We start from the raw sequence: 9,302 nt of genomic DNA on the forward strand, positions 1-9,302 counted from the left end.
AAAGACTGACTAGAAAGAGTATGATATCTCCAAGATTGAGGGTGTTCAAAAAACACCATTTTGTAACACTACCAAATGTCAAGAAATTTGATTGTTTGGATCACTTAATAAAGACAATTAATAAGAAGAAAAAGTTAACAATACCATAGAAGCATCAAACAATGAAACCAAAGAACTTGAATGAGAGAAGTCTCCTGACAATAGGATGCACTTCATTAAAAAAACAGCTTAAAGATGTTTCAAGATATCCCACAACATTCCATCAAGTTTAAATTTTGAAAAGTACACATTGCCAAATACTTGGTAGATGCTATTTAGAATACTTAACTAGTACACTTAAAATGGCCTCCTTCTCTTGAGATTTTGAGTCCTTTGAGACATATAACATTGCATTACATAGTGAGTCTCAGGATCAGGATGGAACATTACAAAATTTGTTATGGTATAGTCTCTCTTATCTTTAGCATACAACCATCCACATAACCATGGAACAATTTCATCTTTTAAAAAACTTTGAAGCAATTGAGTAGGCTGGTTCCAAAACTTTGGAAAAATCATAAAAGTTCCTTGCATATTCCACATCACTCGATATGGACTATCATCAAATATTATAGTGTTGCCCCCATCTAAATAATCAAATAGCTTCCATATGGTCGAAAGATTTTTGTAATAGGCTCTTTTGTAACCGATCATGAAATTTGAATTTTGGCAGCACCGGTTATCCATAATCATCTTGAATTTGTGACTTTGTGTAGGAAAACAGGTCTTGATTATGTGTTGAGCTTTTTGTAAACGATGGCAGCTCCAAATCCAAACCTCAAAGAACTCAAAGCAAAACCTTAAGAAATACTCTGCATCTGGACGCACCGCATACACCTCATTGTTATCTTCTACAATGCACATGTACTTGTTCCAAGTTGTCCTTGATTGAAGCTCAAATGTTGCAAGAAGCACACCCTATAAATCCAAGATACGCGTTCTTTTGTCCTGTTTGAAAGATGTTGGTAGATAATGAAACCATTGCTCTTGGTTTGAATGTGATATTTGATGTAATATGAAAGGGAGCTCCTCTATTTTGTGATAATCTAATAGCAAAACATTTTTTCTTAGAAGCCCTGAAATGATTTAAGAAAAAAGTTAATATAGAGATCTTAAGTGTGTTGAAGACCTTAGGGACATAGGGTGCTAATTTGTGGTTACACTTAGTAAGTCCTATGCAAGAACACATGCCAAACTATGACCCTATGGCCTTAGATTCATAGGGTGTTGAGACCATAAAGTGAAATTCCCCCAAGGACATATAGGGTGAGATTTGACCTTATGAGCATGTAGATTGTCCTTGATGGCACAATGAACTCAAATTTCAAAGCAAACAACTATAAAAGCTTTAAAAAAATAGAGCATTTGGCACATGAAACTCAGAAGTTACTTATAGTATTGAAAGACAATTAAAAAAACTATTAATCATTTACATCTTCATATATCTTAAAACCCTAAGCACTCTAACAAAGTCTCTGAGTACATAAAGATCTTTGTAAATGACAAAATGTTACAAAACATTGCTCCATCATTTCTTGATATAGGGCTATTTGAGATCATACTGAATTTTTAGATGCTTTATATAATTCCTGGCTTCATGTACTTTGATCACAGGCTCCTTGTATCCCAATTTTTGGGCAAGCATGATTGCTTCTGTACCTTTCAAGGCTGATAATGATTTGATATTCTTTAAGACCCTTACTTTTTCTCGATCACGTGCTGAAAGTTTCTTGTCTTGACTTCGAGTGGACATTCCACTAGTGCTAGATGTTGTAACTTTCTCATCGTGAAGAGGACGAGAAACTTCTGGTAGTCTTCCCGTGGAGTAGGTTTTTCCTATAAAAATTAGATTTCTCTCCTCCCACTATGCAACAACCTTGTGTATACGGTTATAAAGCTCATGACCTTGAGCAATGGGTGCTTGTCCATATAAATGAGACCTTGTAACTGTGCGAATGTCATTAACATGATTGAGAGCTTTGATATATGGTAGCAGCTCCCCAAGGAGGATATTATCCTCCTCATCATCAAAATAAAATGATTGTGGAAAAATACAATTCAATGTAGGATTCACACGTACCTTTAATGGTTCATCATCTACAAGAAGCAATCTTCTTGCATCAAGGCCAAATTTTGATGATGCAATAGCCATCGGTTTGAAAAGTGCTTCTACTCCTAGATTATCTAAGCGAGTGATCCTTGATTCTACGCATGGTTGACATTGGCTTTGCCCCCAGATCATTAACAATGGAAATTTTTCTTTAGCTTCCTTTTCTAAAATCTTGATGATGTCCACAACATGCATGTCATTAGCAGCTGACCATATCCCTACATTGAAATTGCTAAATAGAGCCTTTAAAAACTCAATGCATCCTGGACGAAGAACAATATGCTCATGTCCAAACTTTAAGCTCTTCATTTTCTTGGACTTTTGCCAGCATCTCCTCAGGAAAAATCCACACAAGCTCACTATTATAGTCAGCATTGGGTCGTTGGTGGATGGAAGGTCTGACTCACCATGCACTTCGATTTCCAAATCCTGGGGTGCTAAAATATTTGTGTTGGTTTCTCCTTCTGGCGTTGCACATGTTCTGGAACTTCCATTGCCTTCTACTTCCATTGTGGTGTCATGCAATCCAATTCCCAACTCTTGGGCTACTAGAATATTTTCATTGGATTCTTCTTCTTCCCTTGCACATGTTCTGGAACTTTCACTGTCTTCTTCCATTGGATTACTCTTTAAATTTCTCTCCAGTCGTTGTAGCAGTTGACCTTCAAAGACTTGTAGATTCTTGTCATCTTCGTCAGAAACTCTTTGGTTGACATGGAGATTGATAGAATCTTTATCCGTAGGGTCAATGGCATTAGCATCCTCTATACCAACAATCTCGAGTAAAACTTTGTCAGCCGCAATATCTTGTTGAAGGACTGCAAGTTTAAACAACACCTAATTTTAGATTCCAAAGTATCTACATTTTGATAACTCTTTTTTGTCACACTCTTAGAAAAAACTAATCGCAAATAGCAAATTTACTAACTGACAACACATCTACAATGAATTTATTTTTATGCTCCTTATTGTCTAGAGATTCCTAATCTTTATCTAGATACATTAGTTCTTTGTCCATGATGGTGGAGCCTAGAAGTATACTTGGAGAAACATTTATGCCTTTAAGCTCTAGAACAGAAGTCTCATTTTCTATTGCCATGATCTTCTTGCATTGGATGATTTCCTTGACTAAGTTTCTTATGGCCTTCAGGCCATACGGTTCTCTTTGTAGATATCTCTATGACTTTAAGATAATCCAAAATATGTCTGTTTATGGCCTCAAGGCCATAGGGTTAGGATTGCTGGGAGGTCTCAACATATAAATAGATATATGGCTTCAAATCCATATGGTACTTTATTTATGTGTCACCCTATAGCCCTAAGGCCATGGGTTGTCATAGGGCCACAAGATGCCCTCTATGAGCACTAGTAAGAAACCATATATGCTTTATGTTGGCACCCTATGACCCGAGGGCCACAAGGTGTGCCTTTTATGCTAGTAAGAAACCCTTTATGCTACATGTTATCACTCTATGGCGTTTGGGCTATAGGGTGCCCTATGTGCTAGTAACAAATCCTCTATGCTCTATGTTTGCACCCTATGGACCTAGGGCCACAAGGTACACTCTATGATAGCAAGAAATCCTCTATTATCTATGTTTGCACCCTATGGACCTAGGGCCACAAGGTAGCCTCTATGCTAGTAAGAAATCATCTATGGTCAATATTGAAACCCTATGGCCCCAAGGCAATAGGATGTCCTCTATGCTAGTAAGAACAACCATCTACGCTCTATGTTGGCACCCTATGGAGAATTGAGGGCCACAAGGTACCCTTTATAATGCTACTAAGAAACCTTGTATGCTCTAGGGGAGCACCAAATAGCCCCTAGGCCATAAGGTTCCCTCTATGATATAGAAAGAAAACCTCTACGGTCTACATTGGCAATCTATAGCCCTCGGGCCATAGGGTGCATCAAATGGCTCCTAGGCCACATGGAGCCCTCTATGCTAGAAAGGAAACCTCTGCGCTCTACATTGACACTCTATGGCCCCAAGGCCATAGGGTGCCCCTTACGCCTAGTATGAAACCATTGAAACTCTATATTAGCATCTAAAGACCGTAGGCCACAAGGTGAGCTCTATGTTAGTAAGAAACCATCTAAACTCTATGTTGGTAGCCAAAGGCCATAGGATAGCCAAGGAACCCTTTAGGAGAATTCCCCATAAAGACCACCTTATGGCCCCATGGTGATTTAGTGGCCTAGGTGCCCTTCTTAAGACTCTTTTATTTTTGTATCATATGGCCCCAGGGAAATAAGTTATCCTCTATGCTATCAAAAAACCGTTTATGCTCTTTGTTGGAATCATATGGCCCAATGTCCATAGGGAGCCCATAGGGTGCTCTCTATGCTAGCAAGAAACCCTCCATGCCATATGTTTGCACCCTATGGCACCAAGGACACAGGGTGTCCTCCATGATAGTAAGAAACCCTCTATGCTCTAAGTTTACACCCCATTTGACTATGTTGACACCCTATGGCCCTGGGGCCATAGGGTGCTCCCTAGGGCCACAAGGTGCCCGTCAACCTAGGAAGAGACCCTTTATGCCCTAAATTGGTACTCTTTGGCCTCAAGGTCATAGGGTGCCTTCTATGCTAGTAGGATACATTATATGGTCTAGGTTTCCACTCAATTGCGTAGGGCTAAAAGGTTTGTTCTATGAAGAAACCATGTATACTATATGTTGGCAGTGTATGGCCCTAGGGATAGAAGGAAACCCTAGGGCGATAGGGTGTCCTCTATGCTACTATCATATGGTCCAAGGGCCAGATAGTGACCAAGGTATCATGTGTGTCCCAAGGGTAACAAGGTGCTAATAAAAGGCCCTCTATGTTTTATGTTGGCACCCTATGGCCCCAAGGACATATGGCGATCTTTATACTAGTAAAATTCCCTCTATGCACTATGTTTACGTGTATACTTATAAGAAGCCATTTATGCACTATGTTGGCATCTTATGACCCTAGATCCATAAGATGTCCTCTATGGTAAAAGAGAAATTGTACATGGGATATGATGGCATCCTATGGTCCTAGGGCCATAGGGTGTCCTCTATGCTAGCAAAATGTGTAAGTTAATACTCCGAAATTGAAAGAGCTTTTCAGAAAAAAAAACAAAAAAAAAACCTTCTACTTCCATTGTGGTGTCATACAAACCAATTCCCAACTATTGGGCTACTAGAATATTTTCATTAGATTCTTCTTCTTCCCTTGCACATGTTCTGGAACTTTCACTGTCTTCTTCCATTGGATTACTCTTTAAATTTATCTCCAGTCGTTGTAGCAGTTGACCTTCAAAGACTTGTAGATTCTTGTCATCTTCGTCAGAAACTCTTTGGTTGACCTGGAGATTGATAGAATCTTTCTCAGTAGGGTCAATGGAATTAGCATCCTCTATACCAACAATCTCGAGTATAACTTTGTCAGCCGCAATATCTTGTTGAAGGACTGCAAGTTTAAACAACACCTAATTTTAGATTCCAAAGTATCTACATTTTGATAACTCTTTTTTTTCACACTCTTAGAAAAAACTAATCGCAAATAGCAAATTTACTAAATGACAACACATCTACAATGAATTTATTTTTATGCTCCTTATTGTCTAGAGATTCCTAATCTTTATCTAGCTACATTAGTTCTTTGTCCATGATGGTGGCGCCTAAAAGTATACTTGGAGAAACATTTATGCCTTTAAGCTCTAGAGCAGAAGTCTCATTTTCTATTGCCATGATCTTCTTGCATTGGATGATTTCCTTGACTAAGTTTCTTATGGCCTTCAGGCCATACACTTCTCTTTGTAGATATCTCTATGACTTTAAGATAATCCAAAATATGTCTGTTTATGGCCTCAAGGCCATAGGGTTAGGATTGCTGGGAGGTCTCAACATATAAATAGATATATGGCTTCCAAGCCATACGGTACTTTATTTATGTGTCACCCTATGGCCCTAAGGCCATGGGTTGTCATAGGGCCACAAGATGCCCTCTATGAAACCATATATGCTTTATGTTGGCACACTATGACCCGAGGGCCACAAGGTCTTCCTCTTATGCTAGTAAGAAACCCTTTATGCTACATGTTGTCACTCTATGGCCTTTGGGCCAAAGGGTGCCCTCTGTGCTAGTAACAAATCCTCTATGCTCTATGTTTGCACCCTATGGACCTAGGGCCACAAGGTACCCTGTATGATAGTAAGAAATCCTCTATTGTCTATGTTTGCACCCTATGGACCTAGGGCAACAAGGTGGCCTCTATGCTAGTAAGAAATATTCTATGCTCAATATTGAAACCCTATGGCCCCAAAGCCATAGGATGTCCTTTATGCTAGTAAGAAAAACCCTCTACGCTCTTTGTTGGCACCCTATGGAGATTTGAGGGCCACAAGGTACCCTTTATAATGCTACTAAGAAACCTTGTCTACATTGGCAACCTACAGCCCTCGGGCCATAGGGTGCATCAAATGGCTCCTAGGCCACATGGTGCCCTCTATGCTAGAAAGGAAACCTCTGTGCTCTACATTGACACTCTATGGCCCCAAGGCCATAGGGTGCCCCTTACGCCTAGTATAAAACCATTGAAAATCTAAATTAGAATCTAAAGACCGTAGGCCACAAGGTGAGGTCTATGTTAGTAAGAAACCATCTAAACTCTATGTTGGTAGCCTATGGCCCAAAGGCCATAGGATAGCCAAGGAACACTTTAGGAGCATTTCCCACAAAGACCACCTTATGGCCCCATGGTGATTTAGTGGCCTAAGTTCCCTTCTTAACACTAGGTTGGTAATGGGACACTTTCATGTCCTGTTAAGTGACCATTTTCCTTGAATTATGTCAAGAGTTTCAAAATGGATTTTGAGGTGCTATCTTTCTAGAAAGTTGTCTCATGAGCTGAAAAAAACTCGACATTTTTTTGGAATATCAATTCCATCTTTAACCTTGTCCTTGCACAACATTTCACAACCTAAACTGTGTGAAAAAACGGGTCCCGTTTTTGGCTTTTTTCAACTTTTTGCAACTATACCACTCTAGAATTCATGTTTGTGAGGTCTATAATGCTAGAGAACTATCTTTAGTAGTCCTCAACATGTCCTGATGCTTCTAGGGAGAAATAAATGTTAAAGTTGTAAGGTATGACCAAATTACAAAAATTGTCAAATCCTATTTTTTAGCCAATTTTAGCTCTTCTATGATTTTTTTGGTGGCTTTCATGATATCCAAATGCAGTTTTGATTTTCTATGTCGCATATCATAACATAAAGCTAATATTCCTTGAGTTCTGGGGCACCTAATACCCTATTTTGTATAGTAGACAACGATGGTTGATTTTTTCAATTATAGAAGAAAATGAAACATTCTAGTATATCAAGTATAGCTTTTTCAATATTGTTAGTTTCTGTGTGACAACCACATGCATTTTGTAGGTAGAAACCATATCTAGTCATCAGGATTAAATTTGGCTAGATATTGAATAGTTTCTATGGGATTCTACAACTCATAATGTTGAACCCAGTTTTTTCATGTTTGCTGTATTTAGTACTTCATCTTTGTCCCTAACATTCCCCTTGGTAAGAGATGTATTATTCTTTTGACATGCTCCATGGCTCCTTATGAACCTAAAGGACAATAGGGAACTAAGAAAACATGCATATATTATTTGTATTGAGCGTGGCTATAGAAACTTTGATGATAGGTTTGCAGAATGGTAAAAATTAAACTTTTTTGTACCTATTTCTTTTGGCAAAACAAAAAATAGTGAGTGAGAAGCAATCATATGTTCTGATCACCAACCCATTGAAGTTAACTAGGGAATTTATCTCAAGTCCTACAAAAATCCCTAATCTTATTTTTATGCAACAAAACGTAAGAAATGACTGTTTTGATGAAAGTGTACTGGTATATCAACTTTGGAGGCTTGGTGTGACCAAAAGATGAGAAATTTTACAAGTTTCTTATTTTTTCCATGTGTAGTAGGCCTTGACCTATAACCTCATGAAAGGATTTACAAAATGAGTGGATCTAGTATGGTTTTGGAGGTTTTTTTCAAAACCCTGAAAGGACACTTTTATGTTCTGTTAGGTTACCAACCTAGTGTTAAGACTCTTTTATTTTTGTATCATATGGCCCCAGGGAAATAAGCTATCCTCTATGCTATCAAGAAACCGTTTATGCTCTTTGTTGGAATCATATGGCCCCAAGGCCATAGGGTGCTCTCTATGCTAGCAAGAAACCCTCCATGCTATATGTTTGCACCCTATGGCACCAAGGACACAGGGTGTCCTCCATGATAGTAAGAAACCCTCTATGCTCTAAGTTTACACCCCATTTGACTATGTTGACACCCTATGGCCCTGGGGCCATAGGGTGCTCCCTAGGGCCACAAGGTGCCCTTCAACTTAGGAAGAGACCCTTTATGCCCTAAATTGGTACTCTTTGGCCTCAGGGTCATAGGGTGCCTTCTATGCTAGTAGGATACATTATATAGTCTAGGTTTCCACTCTACAGTGTAGGACTAAAAGGTTTGCTCTATGAAGAAACCATGTATACTATATGTTGGTAGTGTATGGCCCTAGGGATAGAAGGAAGCCCTAGGGCTATAGGGTGTCCTCTATGTTACTATCATATGGTCCAAGGGCTAGATAGTGACCAAGGTATCATGTGTGTGAGAATTCTCTACTATATATACAAAAATCACTTTATGGCACTATGGCGTCCCAAGGGCAACAAGGTGCTATAAAAAGCCCTCTATGATCTATGTTGGCACCCTAGGTCCCAAGGCCATAGGGCGGTCTTTATGCTAGTAAAATTCCCTCTATGCACTGTGTTTACGTGTATACTTATAAGAAGCCATTTATGCACTATGTTGGCGTCTTATGACCCTAGATCCATAAGATGTCCTCTATGGTAAAAGAGAAATTGTACATGGGATATGATGGCATCCTATGGTCCTAGGGCCATAGGGTGTCCTCTATGCTAGCAAAATGTGTAAGCTAAAACATGCGATAAATATGCAACACGATATACAAAATTGAATCATTATCATACATCATACATTTGTTGCTTTACCACACAGTTGAAGGGATCTTTGCCTTCAAATATCATCATAACATTCAAACATTTAAATCAAAATTTCAAGTACTTTAATTCACAAATGCA

Source organism: Adiantum capillus-veneris, chromosome 6 (assembly GCF_014529385.1).
Source record: "Adiantum capillus-veneris isolate H3 chromosome 6, ASM1452938v2, whole genome shotgun sequence".
NCBI lineage: Eukaryota > Viridiplantae > Streptophyta > Polypodiopsida > Polypodiales > Pteridaceae > Adiantum > Adiantum capillus-veneris.